The sequence below is a fragment of the Zootermopsis nevadensis genome, unplaced genomic scaffold (assembly GCF_977971745.1).
Source record: "Zootermopsis nevadensis isolate Lab colony 2312 unplaced genomic scaffold, Znev_1.0 Znev_ptg000008l, whole genome shotgun sequence".
Classification (NCBI taxonomy): domain Eukaryota; kingdom Metazoa; phylum Arthropoda; class Insecta; order Blattodea; family Termopsidae; genus Zootermopsis; species Zootermopsis nevadensis.
In genome coordinates this window covers 10,659,865-10,679,717 of record NW_028259140.1, presented here as the reverse complement: position 1 = coordinate 10,679,717, position 19,853 = coordinate 10,659,865, and positions in this window count along the sequence as shown.

The following is a 19,853-nucleotide window of genomic DNA, read 5'->3' as shown; positions in this document are numbered from 1 at the left end:
TTCCTCTCGTATTCTCTGTACGAAGCACACACTAGTTTAATATGTACCTCAGGAAATAAATATTGCTAGTTATCCCGCTGAACATATTTGTTTGAGTACCGACGTCCGAAAGTTTGAACTTAAGAAGGCGAATAACTCTTAGCTAAATTCCAAGGCTAACGTTGAATCATTGAGACTGCACTGCCTCTCGACAGAAATCAATAACGACTGACTTTCACTTCTGGGTCTGACATCAATCTGACGTATTTAAAAGCTGATGGACAGGTCTTTCCAATCAAATCGAACCACGTAATTTTTGGTTTAGGATTCTCTCCGCTAGAGTTCGTGAGTTCTGCTGTCTGCCAAACGCTACGTTGAAGGGTTATTGATTTACCTGACTGTAACAATACGCCATAACCAGTCTAATTCGGAAAGTCTTTTTACACATGCTGCCATCTGTAGGCTACTTTCAATGCGTACGAACAATTGCATAATTTTCGAAATTGTTTTTGATCATTGCAATTGATATTGCATATTTAATTGTCGTTTTTCTTAATTTCCGTCACTCGAATGTTTTAGGATTCAATTGTAACCCATTTGTATACGTATAGTGAATTCTGTGCGCGAATCTTTATGTATGAGGCTATAACGCGCTTAGATAACCATAGTCACTATCTGTTTCTTCGCCATAAAAATCTTTCTGCACTCATTTTGTGCATTTGTTAGACTTATGACGTATCTGCGCACGTATAGGCACCTGTTAGATATTATAAACAAACGTCTTTGTGCATAATTGCTTTTTGATAAAGTCGGATGTTTGTGATCGTGGCCGATTTCGCGTTTCATCCACCTCGCGACTTTGATGCCTTCGTGTGAATTAATTACAAATGTTGTGACACGAAAGAGTATGAATTTTTATTACTTACCTGTGGCACGACGTCTATACAAAATTTCAGCAATTTCCGACCATCCATGGTCTATTTCGAAAATTCGTGCTTAGGTCGCTGTGTTCAGCTGACGCAGATTACCCCTGTAGGGATGAGTTAGGTTTGGTTAGGTTAGGTTAATGGGGCATCTGCGCAGAAGGTGATGCGCAGTGACGTGTGCAAGTTGTCTATGTTAAGGCATCGTATGTGTAATATTATCGATTGCGGGATATTAAAAACTCGAATATTTCCATGTTCTTAAATTATAGAACAATCTAGTGTTTGGGTCACAGCGATACTTTTATACTTCAAAGATTTTTCATTGGTTACGTACTTTTGGACCTCGCAACACAATCGGTTCACGTCACTTATCCATGTTTTTACGCAATTGTAGTTGTTGAATTGAATTTGTGGTCTGCTTAGGCTTCAGTGTTATTAGTACACATGTTAAAATTTTATTTTAATGTATATGGAGTGCATAACTCCTTGTTGATATGGTCGATGTTTTTGATCGTGGCCGATTTCGAGTTTCTTCCACCTCGCGACTTTGATGCCTTCTTGAGGATTTATTATAAGTGTTGTGACACGAAAGAGTATGAATTTTTATTACTTACCTGTGGCACGACGTCCATACAAAATTTCAGCAATTTCCGACCGTCCATGGTCTATTTCGAAAATTCGTGCTTAGGTCGCTATGTTCAGCTGACGCAGATTACCCCTGTAGGGATGAGTTAGGTTTGGTTAGGTTAGGTTAATGGGGCATCTGCGCAGAAGGTGATGCGCAGTGACGTGTGCAAGTTGTCTATGTTAAGGCATCGTATGTGTAATATTATCGATTGCGGGATATTAAAAACTCGAATATTTCCATGTTCTTAAATTATAGAACAATCTAGTGTTTGGGTCACAGCGATACTTTTATACTTCAAAGATTTTTCATTGGTTACGTACTTTTGGACCTCGCAACACAATCGGTTCACGTCACTTATCCATGTTTTTACGCAATTGTAGTTGTTGAATTGAATTTGTGGTCTGCTTAGGCTTCAGTGTTATTAGTACACATGTTAAAATTTTATTTTAATGTATATGGAGTGCATAACTCCTTGTTGATATGGTCGATGTTTTTGATCGTGGCCGATTTCGAGTTTCTTCCACCTCGCGACTTTGATGCCTTCTTGAGGATTTATTATAAGTGTTGTGACACGAAAGAGTATGAATTTTTATTACTTACCTGTGGCACGACGTCCATACAAAATTTCAGCAATTTCCGACCGTCCATGGTCTATTTCGAAAATTCGTGCTTAGGTCGCTATGTTCAGCTGACGCAGATTACCCCTGTAGGGATGAGTTAGGTTTGGTTAGGTTAGGTTAATGGGGCATCTGCGCAGAAGGTGATGCGCAGTGACGTGTGCAAGTTGTCTATGTTAAGTCATCGTATGTGTTCTATTATCGATTGCGGGATATTAAAAACTCGAATATTTCAATGTTCTTAAATTATAGAACAATCTAGTGTTTGGGTCACTGCGACACCTTTATACTTTAAAGATTTTTCATTGGTTACCTACTTTTGGACCTCGCAACACAATCGGTTCGCGTCACTTCTCCATGTTTTTACGCAATTGTAGTTGTTGAATTGAATGTGTGGTCTTCTTAGGCTTAAGTATTATTAGTACACATGTTAAAATTTTATTTGTATATATATCGAGTGCATAACTCCTTGTTGATATGGTCGATGTTTTTGATCGTGGCCGATTTCGAGTTTCTTCCACCTCGCGACTTTGATGCCTTCGTGAGAATTTATTATAAGTGTTGTGACACGAAAGAGTATGAATTTTTATTACTTACGTGTGGCACGACGTCCATAGAAAATTTCAGCAATTTCCGACCGTCCATGGTCTATTTCGAAAATTCGTGTTCAGGTCGCCATGTTCACCTGACGCAGAATACCGCTGTTGGGTTGCCTTGGGTTAGTTAGGTTGGGTTAATCGGGTATTTGCGCAGAAGGTGATGCGCAGTAACGTGATGTAAATTGTCTGTGATAAGGCATCGTATGAGTTCTAGTATCGATTGCACGATATTAAACAATCAAATATTTCAATGTTCTCACATTTTAGAACAAACTTGTTGTTTGAGTCACTACCATAGCTTTACACTTCAAAGATTTCAGATTGGTTACCTGCTTGTTGACCTCGATAGACTTTAGGCTCACGTCACTTGTGGATGATTTTATGCAATTGTAGTTGTTGAATTGCATGTCTGGTCTGCTAACGCTTGAGAATTATTAATACACATGTCACAATTTTATTTTAGAATGTATGGAGATATTACAAAGATCCGGCTTGTCATAAATATATATGTATATATACGTACACACACAGTTCACATTTAGTCATGTCCACCTTCAGTAAATCAGGTACATCTGGAATTTAGTATTTGGCTGTCACCATAAGACACTCGCCTCTTTGTGCAAACGTGTAATGTCGGAAGTTAATACACGGAGCTTGATGACACATCGGCAATTCACACGTAAACGTACATCAGACCGTAGGTGTAATTTTCTACTTGTCTCCATGTTTAATACGTCACTGGAAGGAGAACTTCCTCTCGTATTCTCTGTACGAAGCACACAGTAGTTTAATATGTACCGCAGGAAATAAATGTTGCTATTTATCCCGCTGAACATATTTGTTTGAGTACCCACTTCCGAAAGTTTGAACTTAAGACGGCGAATAACTCTTAGCTAAATTCCAAGGCAAACGTTGAATCACGGAGACTGCACTGCCTCTCGGCAGAAATCAATAACGACTGACTTTCACGTCCTGGTCTGACATCAATCTGACGTATTTAAAAGCTGATGGACAGGTCTTTCCAATCAAATCGAACCAAGTAATTTTTGGTTTAGCATTGTCACCGCTAGAGTTCGTGAGTTCTGCTGTCGGCCAATCGCTACGTAGAAGGGTTATTGATTTACCTGACTGTAACAACACGCCATAACCAGTCTAATTCGGAAAGTCTTTTTACACATGCTGCCATCTGTAGGCTACTTTCAATGCGTACGAACAATTGCATAATTTTCGAAATTTTTTATGATCATTGCATATTTAATTGTTTGTTTTATTAATTTCCGACACTTGAATGTTTTAGGATTCAATTGTAACCCCTTTGTATACGTATAGTGAATTCTGTGCGCGAATCCTTATGTATGAGGCTATAACGCGCTTAGATAAACATAGTAACTATCTGTTTCTTCGCCATAAAAATCTTTCTGCACTCATTTTGTGTATTTGTTAGACTTATGACGTATCTGCGCACGTATAGGCACCTGTTAGATATTATAAACAAGCGTCTTTGTTCAGAATTCCTTGTTGATAAAGTCGGATGTTTGTGATCGTGGCCGATTTCGCGTTTCTTCCATCTCGCGACTTTGATGCCTTCGTGTGAATTAATTACAAATGTTGTGACACGAAAGAGTATGAATTTTTATTACTTACCTGTGGCACGACGTCCATACAAAATTTCAGCAATTTCCGACCATCCATGGTGTATTTCGAAAATTTGTGTTTAGGTCGCTATGTTCAGTTGACGCAGATTACCCCTGTAGGGTTGAGTTAGGTTAGGTTAGGTTAGGTTAATGGGGTATCTGCGCAGAAGGTGATGCGCAGTGACGTGTGCAAGTTCTTTATGTTAAGGCATCATATGTGTTCTATTATGGATTGCGGGATATTAAAAACTCGAATATTTCAATGTTCTTAAATTATAGAACAATCTAGGGATTGGGTCACTGCGACACCTTTATACTTCAAAGATTTTTCATTGGTTACCTACTTTTGGACCTCGCAACACAATCGGTTCACTTCACTTATCCATGTTTTTACGCAATTGTAGTTGTTGAATTGAATATGTGGTCTGCTTAGGCTTAAGTGTTACTAGTATACATGTTAAAATTTTATTTTAATATATATCGAGTGCATAACTCCTTGTTGATATGGTCGATGTTTTTGATCGTGGCCGATTTCGAGTTTCTTCCACCTCGCGACTTTGGAGCCTTCGTGAGAATTTTTTATAAGTGTTGTGACACGAAAGAGTATGAATTATTATTACTTACGTGTGGCACGACGTCCATAGACAATTTCAGCAATTTTTGTCCGTCCATGGTCTGTTTCGAAAATTCGTGTTCAGGTCGCCATGTTCACCTGACGCAGAATACCGCTGTTGGGTTGCCTTGGGTTAGTTAGGTTAGGATAATGGGGCATCTGCGCGGAAGGTGATGCGCAGTGACGTGTGCAATTTGTCTATGTTAATTCATCGTATGTGTTCTATTATCGATTGCGGGATATTAAAAACTCGAATATTTCAATGTTCTTAAATTATAGAACAATCTAGTGTTTGGGTCACTGCGACACCTTTATACTTTAAAGATTTTTCATTGGTTACCTACTTTTGGACCTCGCAACACAATCGGTTCGCGTCACTTCTCCATGTTTTTACGCAATTGTAGTTGTTGAATTGAATGTGTGGTCTGCTTAGGCTTAAGTATTATTAGTACACATGTTAAAATTTTATTTGTATATATATCGAGTGCATAACTCCTTGTTGATATGGTCGATGTTGGTGATCGTGGCCGATTTCCAGTTTCTTCCACCTCGCGACTTTGATGCCTTCGTGAGAATTTATTATAAGTGTTGTGACACGAAAGAGTATGAATTTTTATTACTTACGTGTGGCACGACGTCCATAGAAAATTTCAGCAATTTCCGACCGTCCATGGTCTATTTCGAAAATTCGTGTTCATTTCGCCATGTTTACCTGACGCAGAATACCGCTGTTGGGTTGCCTTGGGTTAGTTAGGTTAGGTTAATGGGGCATCTGCGCAGAAGGTGATGCGCAGTGACGTGATGCAAATTGTCTATGATAAGGCATCGTATGAGTTCTAGTATCGATTGCACGATATTAAACAATCAAATATTTCAATGTTCTCACATTTTAGAATAAACTTGTTGTTTTTGTCACTACCATAGCTTTACACTTCAAAGATTTCAAATTGGTTACCTGCTTGTTGACCTCGATAGACTATAGGCTCACGTCACTTGTGCATGATTTTACGCTATTGTAGTTGTTGAATTGCATGTCTGGTCTACTTACGCTTGAGAATTATTAATACATATGTTATAATTTTATTTTAGAATGTATCGAGATATTACAAAGATCCGGCTTGTCAGAAATATATTTGCATATATAGGTGCACACACAGTTCACATTAAGTCATGTCCACCTTTAGTAAATCAGGTAAATCTGGAATTTATTTGGCTTTCGCCATAAGAAACACTCGTCTCTTTTGTGCACACGTGTAATGTCGGAAGTTAATAAACGGATCTTGATGACACATCGGCAATTCACACGTAAACGTACATCAGACCGTAGGTGTAATTTTCTGCTTGTCTCCATCTTTCATACGTCACTGGAAGGAGAACTTCCTCTCGTATTCTCTGTACGAAGCACACAGTAGTTTAATATGTACCGCAGGAAATAAATGTTGCTAGTTATCCCGCTGAACATATTTGTTTGAGTACCGACGTCCGAAATTTTGAACTTAAGAAGGCGAATAACTCTTAGCTAAGTTCCAAGGCAAACGTTGAATCACGGAGACTGCACTGCCTCTCGACAGAAATCAATAACGACTGACTTTCACTTCCGGGTCTGACATCAATCTGATTTATTTAAAAGCTGTTGGACAAGTCTTTCCAATCAAATCGAACCACGTAATTTTTGGTTTATCATTCTCTCCGCTAGAGTTCGTGAGTTCTGCTGTCGGCCAATCGCTACGTAGAAGGGTTAATGCTAATATTGAAAATGAACAGATAAAAGAAACAGGTGTACCATTGAAGCTATGGAACAGTCAACTGTGTGTAGGGAGACAAAAACTTCCATCAAATACGTTCAAAGGTGCTATCTTAAGTGCACAAGTATTGGCGTGGTAATTGCAGAAGCCAATATTGTTTTATCTGTTTGTTGTGTCACTCCTGTCCGAAGTTTGGACATTTTCCATTATTTTATAACGTAGAAAACAAACGGTGCGTTACGATTGTAAATCTTAAGCGTTCTACATCCAAATTTTTATATTGTTTGCCAGATGTTAGAAGTTACGTATCTTTAGAGCTGATGGTAGAAGCGGCTAAGTACATGTGTTTTCTTCTTTCTTCACTCACAAAATCTGGTCAACCTAGGTGACAATCAAACATGCGTCGTTCTATTGCAAGCGACTTCAAACATCGCTTTTCGGCGAGCGTGCAGTGCGGTCTTAGACGGCCAACTAATTGGATCTTGCTAGGACGTTTAATACCAGGGTATTGCTGCTCGTATAAGATGAGGTACCACTTATTTTAAAAAGACCAGCTCAGTTTAAACGCGTGACGTCAATACGAAAACGCTACACCTCATTTCAATCTGCAGGTAAGACATACAATATCTGTGAAAATCTCTGGATTGGTCATTGTGACGTGTCTACCCTGTTCGCGAGATTCGACACTCCTTCACGTGTGATATCAAGGACTTCGCGAGTCAGGAGAAATTACGGAGACGATAAAAACAAAACTGTTTATTACGCGCTGCCCTTAAGAACTAGTACCAGAAAATATCACCTTGTCGCATTGCCCACACCCCTTCTTCTCCTTCCTTTTCTTCTGATTCTCCTTCTCTTTCTTCTCCTCCTTTTTCTTCCCCTTCTTCTTCTCCTTCTTCTCCTCCTCCTCCTTCTTCTCCTCCTCCTCCTTCTTCTCCTTCTTCCCCTCCTCCTCCTCCTCCTCCTCCTTCTTCTTCTCCTTCTTCTTCTCCTCCTCCTCCTCCTTCTCCTCCTCCTCCTTCTCCTCCTTTTTCTTCCCCTTCTCCTCCTCCTTTTGTCTTCTCCTTCTCCTTCTCCTTCTCCTTCTTCTTCTTCTCCTCCTTCTCCTCCTCCTCCTCCTTCTCCTCCTCCTCCTTCTTCTTCTTCTCCTTCTTCTTCTTCTTCTTCTTCTTCTTCTTCGTTGTCGTCGTCCACTCCCTGTATTGTCGTTTTCAATAGCACAGAAAGAGAAACCTCGAGCAATATGTGAAGTGGTACACAGGGATTAAAAATGACTATGGTTTCAATGTTGGTTACAAGAAGCTTTTTCACAACGGCACGATTTTGACAAGGTCCTCCGATTGGTCTGCGTTCGATGTCGCGAATCACCTCTTCCCTATGGACCCCAATTTCAGAGCCGTTATAACCACGTGTGTACATATCTCGTGTTGTTGATATAATTATACATATTAATTTAATGTTAGAAATGCAAGAAACATCCGTACTGTGACGAACAGGTTGTTCCATGGTTGACATGTACCAGCATTTTGAGTAATCGTATTGGTAGCAGTTAATGGCGGCGCAAGAAACAGCAGATTCCACAAAAGATTTATGAAAAGGCGACTAAAATAGAATGAAAATAGCCTAGTAATGACTATCACATCATCAGCCTCTTTTTAGTAGAAGGTGCAGAATACGCATCTGGAATGATTATCGTCTGCCTTCAGTGGAGAAGCTATTGTGCACCAAAATAACTATTATTTCTAAGAGCCTTGGAATAACAAACTTATCTATCAATTTCAAAATATTTATTACCATACAGACAGTTTTAAATAACAAGTTTTTGTACCTTATATATATATATACACAATTTTCTTCTACGCTTCAAACGCAGACGTAACTGTGACGCACTTCTGTTGGCATGTCATCAGCCATGACCCTTCACACTCAAGAGCATATAGGGCAAGAACATATGCTTGCGAATTAGCTTCGAAACTGGATGATTATTGGTCAAGTGACTCCAACTTATGTTTCTGAAGATGTTCATGATTATACCGATCTTGGTATTCAACCGGATATAAGTACACCATTAATAGATGGACTACGTAACAAAAAAAACAGCATTTTCGTGCTACGACAGCTGTATTGATGACATAATGTTAGTCTTAATGTAAGCAAAAAGCAAAATTAAAACTATTATTTTCAAAGGTAAGGCCGCAGGTTTGTACGGCAAAAGTTTACAGGTCACAGTTATAGGACTGGAATAACCAATAAAAATTACTGATGCTCTAGCACAATTTATTATTTCCATTTGGATTATTAATCTGATTAAAGAAGATGGATGTCTTCTGGGTTGTTGCGCTGTGTGGTCTGGTAGAAGTCACCGACGTTTCAGAGGTCCTTGCTGATGATAGAGGCAACAAGGACCTCTGAAACGTCAGTAAACTTCTACCAGATTACACGGCCCAATAATCCCCTGAAGACAGCCATCTTTAAACCCGCCGTGCATACCTCAAATCATATCGGTTAAAGAACTGTATATTTTATTCTTCCGATGTGGTGAGACTATGACGTCATAGAAAATGGCCACTGATGGGCCGATTGTTCATGCAGCTTGAAGCGGCGGTGGAATTGCATTGACAGCTGAAACCGAAGGGCTCAGATCCAAACCCGGCCAAATACAATTTTATCCATTAGAAACCCCACATGGACAGCCATGTGCCCGAATGTGGGCTGACGGCTAACCGTCTGAGAGACGTCTGCAGACACCAGAACACAGGGAACAAGAAGATGAAACCGTGAGGTCACACGTCAAGGTATCTAGGTTTTTTACGGAAAGGTATGGGCCTAGGGTACCAACTCGTGACCCGTGTGATGATTACCATGAAGGGAGAACGTAAGATAGAATTCAAGTTCTGTCAGAATCCGTAGATAGCAGTTGCCTGCAGAGAATAAGACCCTGCGATGTAAATGAAGTAATGTCCTTAAAACGAATAAAATCTAATGGAATTGATGACATTCGAAACGAATGTCTCAGGACCCTCTCAATTAAACCTGTAGTTCACATGTATTTTATCAATGATTTCGGCTGTCGGTGACTCAACAGGTCCAGAGAATTTACATCCGAATAGTCTCTTGTCCATGAAGGGAGAAACTGTTTTACGTTATTCTCAAAATGGTCAGTAGAGAAGCCTGCTTAATGAAAGTCAGTTTAGCTTCCATGCACTTCTGCAAGCAACCAAAAAGTTAACTAAGAGTACAGTCATGCTCAAGTACGAGACATCATCCATTTGTAAGGTACATCATTCCTGCGTACGAAAGGGTGTCGAAGGCTATAGTCGCATCCAGGAAAACCACTCCGGAAAGGGGTTTCTCGTTAAAACCTCTGTCGACTCCTTCAATATGGCGAGTCAACGGCAGCGTCGTGCTGTCTCTGGATGGAAACCCAGACTGCTCGTCGCCCACTAGTCCGCGCTTTTTTACTGCCTCAAGGGCCGTAGTGAGTAGAACGTAACTTATCACTAGCTGTCGACTCGACCGTCTTAAAAGACTCAAGGTTGTCGGCCATGGCTCACGCTTTCCCTGAATCTGAGAGCAAACCCTCCCGACACTTGGAAGGTGGTCCAAGGAGTGGGAACTATCATCATCCTCTTTACAATCTTCCATAGTGACTGGTCCTCTCGGTCCAAGGATCCAACATATCGCTTCACTGTTCTTTCCACCGCTCCTTCAGCCGATACGCCTCCGACTTCAGGAGGCGGTTGACCTGGACTTTGAGATCGGTGTCCGTCTTGAGATGCTATTGTCTTTCCAATGAACGCTAGAGGAGGGAGCTTGTCGGCACGGGGTCGACGCTCGGATGCAGAAGTCGCCGTTATCTATTGGACGATGCAGGTTAGCTACTAGATGCTCTTATCGATTGCCTCCTTGTCGTTTGTATCGTAATTTCCTGGGAGTCTGTCTCGAAAGGAAGCCTCTACTGCAGTCCAGTCGATTTGCGCCAAGTCAGTGACGTCTGATATGTTTCGAAAGCATGATTAATACCGCACGGTCTGAGGCATCATGCTTCGGACCGGTGATACGGAATGCGCGCTGGTTCGAGTCTCGGGGAAAGAAATTTCTCATGAGATTTTCGACCGGTGCCAACCCAGCACCGTGAGGAAATTGGGGAGCTACAATGGGTAGCCTAATCCGGTCATGAAAACTGGCAATGGCTGTGGGTTCGTCGTGCTGACCACACGTCATCTGTATCTGGTTGGATGATCGTTCACCTCTGCTTAGGCATGGGAACGTGAGGCCAGCAGTCAAGCTAGTCGGCTTAGGCTCTCAGAGGGCTGTTAGGCAACGGATTATTATTATACAGGATAGAAAGGCGATTTAAGCTGTATGCAGAACACACAATTAAAGCATCGGAAGGAAGAAATTCTTACAACCACTATGTTGAGGGCATTTGTGACTTCATTTTTGTGCAAGAAGCCTTGGTTTGGGAGTCCGGTCCATAGATAAAATTGGAATATCTGTTGGCACACCACGCAGTAGCGACACCATGGCTGCTAAGAGTCTAGAATATCGGCCCGTATGCTCATCGATACGATATTCAGCCATCAAGACGCGGTGGGTTCCGACTTTATCAAGGGGCTTGTAGGCGAAAAATAGATCGCCACAAGCTTCAGTGGTCTGGTCCCCTTTGGGGTCCTTATCCGCCGCTTCGACCAGATTATGACAGCCTGCAGGTTGATGGCAGCTCCTGCTGATTGATGTTATTGCCTGTCTTTCTCAAAAACAGGCACACGAGGACCCGTGTTGTCCCCATCCCTTTATAATTTATATACAAATTATGATCCCCCAATATTCGCGTTTACCTAGATGTCTTTACCGATGGCACGTGTAGAAATGCTTCTCTTCGCTACTGGAAGTTTTCCGATCGGCGAGTTGAAACTGGCTTTCACAGTTCAGTAATTTTATCACAAGTTATTGATAAAGGTTATTTTTAGTTTATATTTTATCTCTAATAGTTCCTTCCACTCTTGCAATCCAGGCATATGGAACTATCGTGTTTATCATCAGTGTATGACACTGAAATTTATTATTAATTATCGTGATGTATTGGAATGGTAATGTCGTGGAATTATAGTAAATAACTTGGTGGATATTTGAAGTCAATTATGTTTGCTATCGTGGTTGGTCGAGCAATCCATTAACAAAAGGAATAAAGTACAGTCAAGATGTTTACATGATCTACCCAGTACAAATTTCACGTTGTGCTAAAGATAGAGACAGTTTAAAAGATGCTCACCTTCAGGAGACGTGACTGAAGATCAAAAGTCTGAAGCCGATGAAGAACGAATCACATCGCAAGAAAATTGACGAACATAGAAGATACTAACTTTTTTCACTGCCGCAATAGTAACATAAAATATACAGATTCTATGCTCATAAATATTAATAAATACAGAGGAATATTGAGGGCGGAGGTCAATTTCGAAGGCCCCTGTCTCTCAGAGGTGTCGAAACTGAGCACTCAGTCTTAAGGATTAACAATATAGCACGTATGCATGTATTTTGCACGATAGATAAATATATTTCATGTTCTGTAGAAATTTCATTCATAAAGTTCACGCGGAATATTATATTTCTCTTGAATTATGAAGCCTTTCGCTGTAATTCTACAAGCACACAGGAATAATTGACGAAGAATTAACAGAAGATTTGCTACATTTAAAACAGTCATACACACAAGTAAATTTATGTCCCAGAACCTACGACATTTACGTGCAACTAAATCAAAATAGCCCATTACTTATGTTTGTGTAATTATGGCTGTAAGTTTCTGTAATAGTCTAATTACTGCATTTTTAAATCAAATATTCGCTGCGTGCACGAACCGCAAACCAAAATTGGTGTCGTATATATTAAAAAAGCTCTGTATAAATGCAAGTATGAGTTGCTGGTTAGGAAGATGGCTTAGAAATAAACGAAAAAGGTCACAACAAAATAATCTGTGATTGCAGCAGGTCTGTCTAAGGTAATTATAACAAGTAATTAAGAATGTGAGAAATTGGAGGATGAAAAATTTTGCAATTTGTACTCTTTGTCTGATAGTGTTAACGTGATTGAGTTAAGTATGAAGTGGGTACCAATGTAGAATGAAGAAACCATACATCTAACTTTTTGGTTGCAACATTCAAGGCAATGATAAAGCCTGTGAGAGCTGACCTTGACCTTACACAAAAACGCAACTTACGTAAGTTAAATTCACTCGACTAACTAATCGAACTTAAAAGAACCTATCCGAACTCATCAAAAACTAATTCAACAGATTCTAACCTACCTTAAACTAACAACGCACAAGGGCGATCCTTCACTTTCCCTGATGATGGAGGCAGAAAGTGCTTTCGAAACGTTGGACTACGATTCAATTTTGACGAGGCTTGTCGCCCTAGAAGATTGTATTGTACACATCTGCTTCCCTGTCACTTCTAGCCTCGCCAATATAGCACAAAAAATACAGTGATCATGTAAATGTAAATAATGACGAATACTTTTTGCTCGTTAACAAAAATTGTGTACAGACAAATAATCACACGTTCTCTTCGGAATATTAGCATACAGATATGTATTTCAGTTGAATAATATGTTAAGTTGTAGGAATCGTGCCACCCAAGGTATTGCCGTCACCATAATTATTTTTCAAACTATTTGAAATGAGCGCTCTCTGTTCACACTGACATGTGGTGATTGCAAACAGACAGTCTCGAGCTGTTATGGCGGTACAGGTTATTGTTGGTTATTTGTGGTGAAGGAAAATCTCACTGTGGGCACGTCTCTTCCAAATTTTAAATTTATTTGTTTATAGTTTTTTAACGACGCTTTCTCAGTAGCTCAGGATGTGTGTGTGTATATATATATATGTGTGTGTATATATATATATATATATATATATAAAAGAATGAGCAATTTAAGGTAGCATTAAAAAGATACTCCGTTTACTCTGTCAATGAATTTATGTTGTTTACAAATAAGTGATAAATTTTCTTCTGTGTGTTATGGGTAGATCTATTTGTAACTTGTCATTACTTTGATGAACCCTTTGTTTGTATTATGTGAAATTTATAAAATAGTATGAATTTTACTTTATAATATGTATTGTATTATTATTATGACTTTTTTCCACATCCTATTGTCATCTGACTCTTATGGATCCATGAAATGTAATAAATTATTATTATTATCATTATTAATAGGATCAAGAAAGTTATAAAAATAAGCAAAACAAACAGACTGTTAAAAACAATTTTTGATTATATGAATTAGTTCCCCTTTTATCACTGATGATGACCTCTTGAGGTCGAAACGCGTTTAGCACTAGTGTCATTTATAGTGTTAACAGTTTGTTTTGCTTATTTTTATGTTCTAATATTCTACACGGTATGCAAAGTTTTAAGATTATCGAGAAAGTTGTTAAAATCTGTATTATGCTTACATTTAATTTTGAAATTTTTGTAACAACCAGAGCTTAGACTTATTGAATTTAGAATTATTTCTGAAAGAAGGTGATATTTTGTATATTTTACAGGAAGTTTAATTGATACACTGCAATTTCTGTGCAACATCGCGCAGAAAGAAGCTACCAGCACTCGAATCGATGATTTAAGTTTTCTAAGCTTGAATATGATTGCCGTTTTAATTTAAAACACACATAAATTTTTCACGAAAAATTTATAGGTATATTTTAAAATATATCGTCAGTTCATATTTTACGTGGTTTAGGCTACATATAATCGAAGAAATGCATAAAGTACCCACAACAAAAGAGCCTATTTTTATTTTCTGGGCCAATCATAATACATTCTATCAGGATTACGGAATTTATACTCCGGTACAATCCTTTACCAACTACACGTACAAAGTTCTTTGGGAGACCATACTTTACCATCAGACTGTAACAAGTCACTGGGCCCAAGCTACTGATGATGAAAATAATTATGTATGACATCTAGGAGTGACGCAAAATATTGTCGCTTACGTAAATTTGAATCGGAACAAGTCAGAATAGCCTGTTTATGTAGAGTATGAGAAAAAAATATTGTTAGACTTGAGTCAACGTAGTTCCTGTGATCAATATTTTGTAATCCTTACTTCTGCTTTCTTTAAAACTTCTTTACAAGAACCTCAGTTTTGGTATTCCTATTTGTTGAAAAGTTAATAGTCCTATTACTGACATGAGCGAAATGTTTCTTACTTTTACTGAATCTAATGGTTCATTACCGTGGATATGAAAACATAGTAAGGCAGTTAGTTTCACGAGAAGCCGGGTGAAGGAACCACTAAACTATTCGTTACGGGACCAAATATTTCCGGAAGTGAGCAGTTGTAAATACTTGGGAATACTCTTAAGCAGCGATTTAAGCTGGGCTGATCAAGTAAATTATACGGTGAAAAAAGCCTGGAAGGCACTTCATTTTACAATGCGTGTTCTCAAAAAGGGGAATAGTAACACTAAAAGTCTAGCCTACACATCACTAGTGCGTCCGATTCTGGAATATGGGGCGGCGTGCTGGGATCCTTACAGGGAGGGGCAGATAAATGCGTTAGAACGGGTGCAAAAGAAAGCATGTAAATTTGCATATCACAGGAGCGATTCGAACTGGGAAACCCTGGCACAGCGTAGAAAGATAGCACGAATATGTGCTCTCTTCAAGGCGTACACGGGAGATCGGGCATGGAAAGCTATAGGTGACAGATTGCAAAGGCCATACTACCTGAGCAGAGTCGATCATATTCGGAAAGTTAGGAGCAGAAAACAAAGAACAGATATCGGAAAATATTCCTTTGTAAATAGGACCATCCAACTCTGGAACCAGCTACCTGCTGAGGTTTTAGGGACTCTCTCCTGTAAACCAAGTACGTTTAGGAAGAAGGTTAGGAAAGTGATAAATGAGGTGAAGTAAAGGGAATACATGGGTGGGTGTAGTGAAGAGGGGTAAATTGGGGTGAGGATGGGAAGGCTTCATAAGTGTAGTGAAGTGAAGAGAAGGTCCTGTTGAAATGTGTGATTCATTACTGTTACTGACTTATGTCTAGTTGGTATTAATTTTTAAGTTATGTACTTTAGGTTATACGGTTTTGTAATATTATGAGTTGTTTTATTTTGAGTGTGGTGTGTTGTTTTGTTGTGTCTTATTGTTCTTGTTGTGCCTTATGTTTTTTGTGTCTCATTGTCTTTGTTGTGTCATGTCTTTTTGTCTTACTGTATTGTTGTGTCTCATTGCTTTGTTGTGTCTTATTGTTCTTGTTGTGCCTTATGTTTTTTTGTGTCTCATTGTTTTGTTGTCTTATTGTTTTTGTTGTGTCTTATGTCTTTTTGTCTTACTGTTTTGTTGTGTCTCATTGTTCTGTTGTTTCTTATTGTTATTGTTTTTGTTGTCTTATGTTTTTTGTGTTATTGTTTTGTTCTGTTTCATTGTTCTGTTGTTATTGTTTTTGTTGTCTTATGTTTTTTTGTGTCTTATTGTTTTGTTCTGTCTCATTGTTCTGTGGTTTCTTATTGTTTTTGTTGTCTTATGTTTTGTTGTCTTATTGTAGGACCACTGCCACCGGGTAAAAATCCATTTGCAGTCAAATAAATAATAATAATAATAGTAATACCATTCAACCCATTTCTGAGCCATTCAATTTTAGTCTGCAACCTCACGCCAAATTTCCCTGCATTTATTGAAATATTATTCTCCCATCTACAAAGATTCCCCGAGTCAAGTAATTGTAATTTATGTTTCTCTTTTCAGAGGTTTCCTCGTTTCCGGTTTTTAGTTGTTTGTCCTGTATGGACTACATCAGATAAGGAAAGCAGTCAAACCGGGTTTGTCGTATTGATCTCTCCTGGAGCAAAATGAACAAAGTCAGCCAATAATATGACTAGTTCTTGATCACTCCTGAGACCACAATTGGCAAAAATTTAAACTTCTGTGGAAAACTGAAATCCTACAAGTACTTTGTTGTATTTTGAAGTCTTTTATGTCGGTGTACTTGATTTACTGTTGCGCCCATAGAATTTGGAATTAAGAAACTCAAGGTAAGCTATTAGTTTTCTTTTGAATATATTTTAGAACCCCGATATACAGCGGAGAAGATATTTAAAACGCGTATCATATGTAGAAATAAAAGGACTCTTAAATTAGTTCCTGAGCACCTTGTTTTTAAACACTTGTAATCTACATTTTTACCTTGACGGCAAGACACCATGTTTCATAACCATACAAGACAACAGGTAAAATTATTGTTTTATATATCCTGATTTTCAGTGTTTTGGAATGTAAACGGGATGGTAACAGTTTTTGAATGTATTCTACTATTAATTTCATCATGGACCTCATTTCTATTTGTTATTGTTGTTTCCAGATACTTAAATTTTGAAACTTTTTCAAATGATGTGTTATTTATAATTATAGGCGTTAGAGGTGGTTGGATTTTACTGACCCAGGATAGGGTCCGGTGGAGAGCTTTGGTTAATTCGGTGATGAACCTTCTGATCCCCTAAGCCACCCAGTTAGTATGAAAGAGCCTTATTTGTTATATTACCATATAGGCCGCGAGTTCCAAAAAAATTTTGAGTCGCTGTTGATTCGATCTATGACGACAGTAAAGACAGGCATAAGAAACCCGTAACGTCATATTTAACCTTCTGCTTTCGTTCTACGCATACATATAGACAAGACATAACGACAGTGCTTATGCAATATAAGTTTCCATCGCAATACATTTTTATCCACATCACATGATAAAAGCGCAATAGTGGAAAACTTCCACTGGCGTTACAAACTCATATTTAAATCGTCGCAGGGGTTCCATTTAACGACATAAATTTGCATACAATTCATTAAAATTGTAAGTAGACACGGTGGTGTCTTAACACACCTGTATATCGAAAACAAATTTAACAGGGTGTGACGAAAAGTGTTAATCACGATGTACGTAAAATGTTCAACTGTTAAGATACTAATATTCGGACACATACTTTTACTGGGGCCCCGAAGAGCAGTGTAACGCTATTAGAACAGTATAGTTTGTGGTTTTCGGTATGTTGGTTCATGACACTAATTTTACCATAGGAATTGACCATTTATCTTCTTCCTTCTTAGCGTCATTGTCGTTTACTCGGATCATTGATGTAACTTCTATTTGTAAAATCGTTCGCAGAGAGATCGCTTGAATGCCGGGCTAATATTCTAACCGTAGCGGTTTGGTTGTAACCTTACTGGTACAGCATTAAAAAGGTTTACAGTTTGAATAAGTAACTAACTAGATGGCTTGGGGAACCCGAAAGTTCATCACCGAATTAACCAAAGCTCTCCACCGCACCCTGTCCTGGGCCAACAAAATCCAGTCTCCTTCAAGTAAAATGTGTGCAGATACACTGGAGAAAAACTTTTAAGGTTTTTCGGAAACGTAAGCATGAGACCGAATATGCATGTAAACAAGAACGTAACCGAAAAGTGGAAGAAGACTATAAGAAGGAAAAATATATATAAAACATTAACCACACAAAATTTATCTGAGGGAATCAGTCTTGTTTGGTCATCTTGCAAAGCTGGATTTGATTTTTATTTTGTTTTCAAAGTAATCTGAATAATGTACCGAAGTTAATTTTTTAAAACTTTGACCACAGACGGACGGAGTGATTTAATAGTCTCTCCTCATCGTCTCGAGCACATTTACAACATGTCGACAAAAGAATGGCGTAAGTAGATAAATTGTAATTTTAAGCAAAAAATTCAAATTAGGGGTCCGCAGTGGCCGCACGGTCTGAGGTTTGGGCCTTGTGCCGTTTGGTCCCTGGGACCGTGGGTTCGAATCCCACTCCAGCCATGGATGTCTGTGTTGTGCTGTCCTGTGTACAGGTCGAGGCCTTGCGACGGGCCGATTCCTCGTCCAAGGAGTCCTACCAAAATGTCTATAGATCAAAGCCAACGAAAAGTTGGGACCCGCAGTGCTCAGGCACTTGAAGAACGGATCGTTCCCAGTATCCCAGTAGCAGAATTGAAATTAATGATTGTCGTGTAGACCTTCATCAATGTCATGGCTGCCACGTTTAAACAGTAGACGTGCGCCAGTGGCTGTCTGTTGCAACCACTCCATGACCCTACGGTTACATAACAGTCATTGAAATGGTCGCCATCAGTATTCTGTGGTCCTGTTGAAGTCATGCTCCTTCAGACTGATTGATTTCTTCCCTTGATACCCAGCTTTATTTAATTAATAAACATAGGTTATGTATTAACAGCAATATAACTATGTCACAGTCGATGTGGCAAATTTTGGTGTTCAGGATTAATACCACAGTATTCGAGTCATCAAAGGATAGCCATAGTTACGTGCAGGGTTTAAAAGTTGTTACATAAAACACGTTCAAAAGTGTATTCTCTAACAGAATACACACGTGTTCTTTGTAACGTGTATTTAGAGATACTATCCGACTATCGCCACAGTGCAATATGTGACATAACGCATCTTGGAAAGATTTGCATTCCAAATTGAAAGCCCTCTCCCAAAGTAAACGTATTTTCTCTTATGTAAAATTTGAACTGAAATGCTAGAAGTTAGAGGGAAAAGTTGGTTTCTATGAGAACAATGTAGCAGTGCACCACAGCTTACCCTCAGGTAGTTTTAATTTGAAGCCCAAGTAAGCCAATTTATCGATGCAGATTTTCATTTAAATTAAAATTATTATATAGAATGAACGAAAATTCACTAAACCTATTCCTGCACATGTTCTGTATGTCAAATATAGATTACTCAGAAATCAGAAAACAAAAACTTTTCGTATTAAGTGTTATAAATGCCCGCCGTGTTCGACGACTCATGCAAATACACTACTGTTAAAACCGACGGTTGACCGGAGCTATTTCTGTTTTGGACGCTTCTTGTATAATTCGACTTGTAGGATTTGAGGTTTTCACGGCGGTGAGTCTGAAGATGGTTGTCTTCTGGTCTTCTGGTCTTCTGGGTTGTTGCGCCGTGTAGTCGAACCTCTGGAACGTCGGTAAACTCCTACCATACTACACGGCGCAAAACCCCAGAAGACAGCCATCTACTGTTGACTTGTTTTGCGAAAGAGAATAGGGAACTCTCCAAAG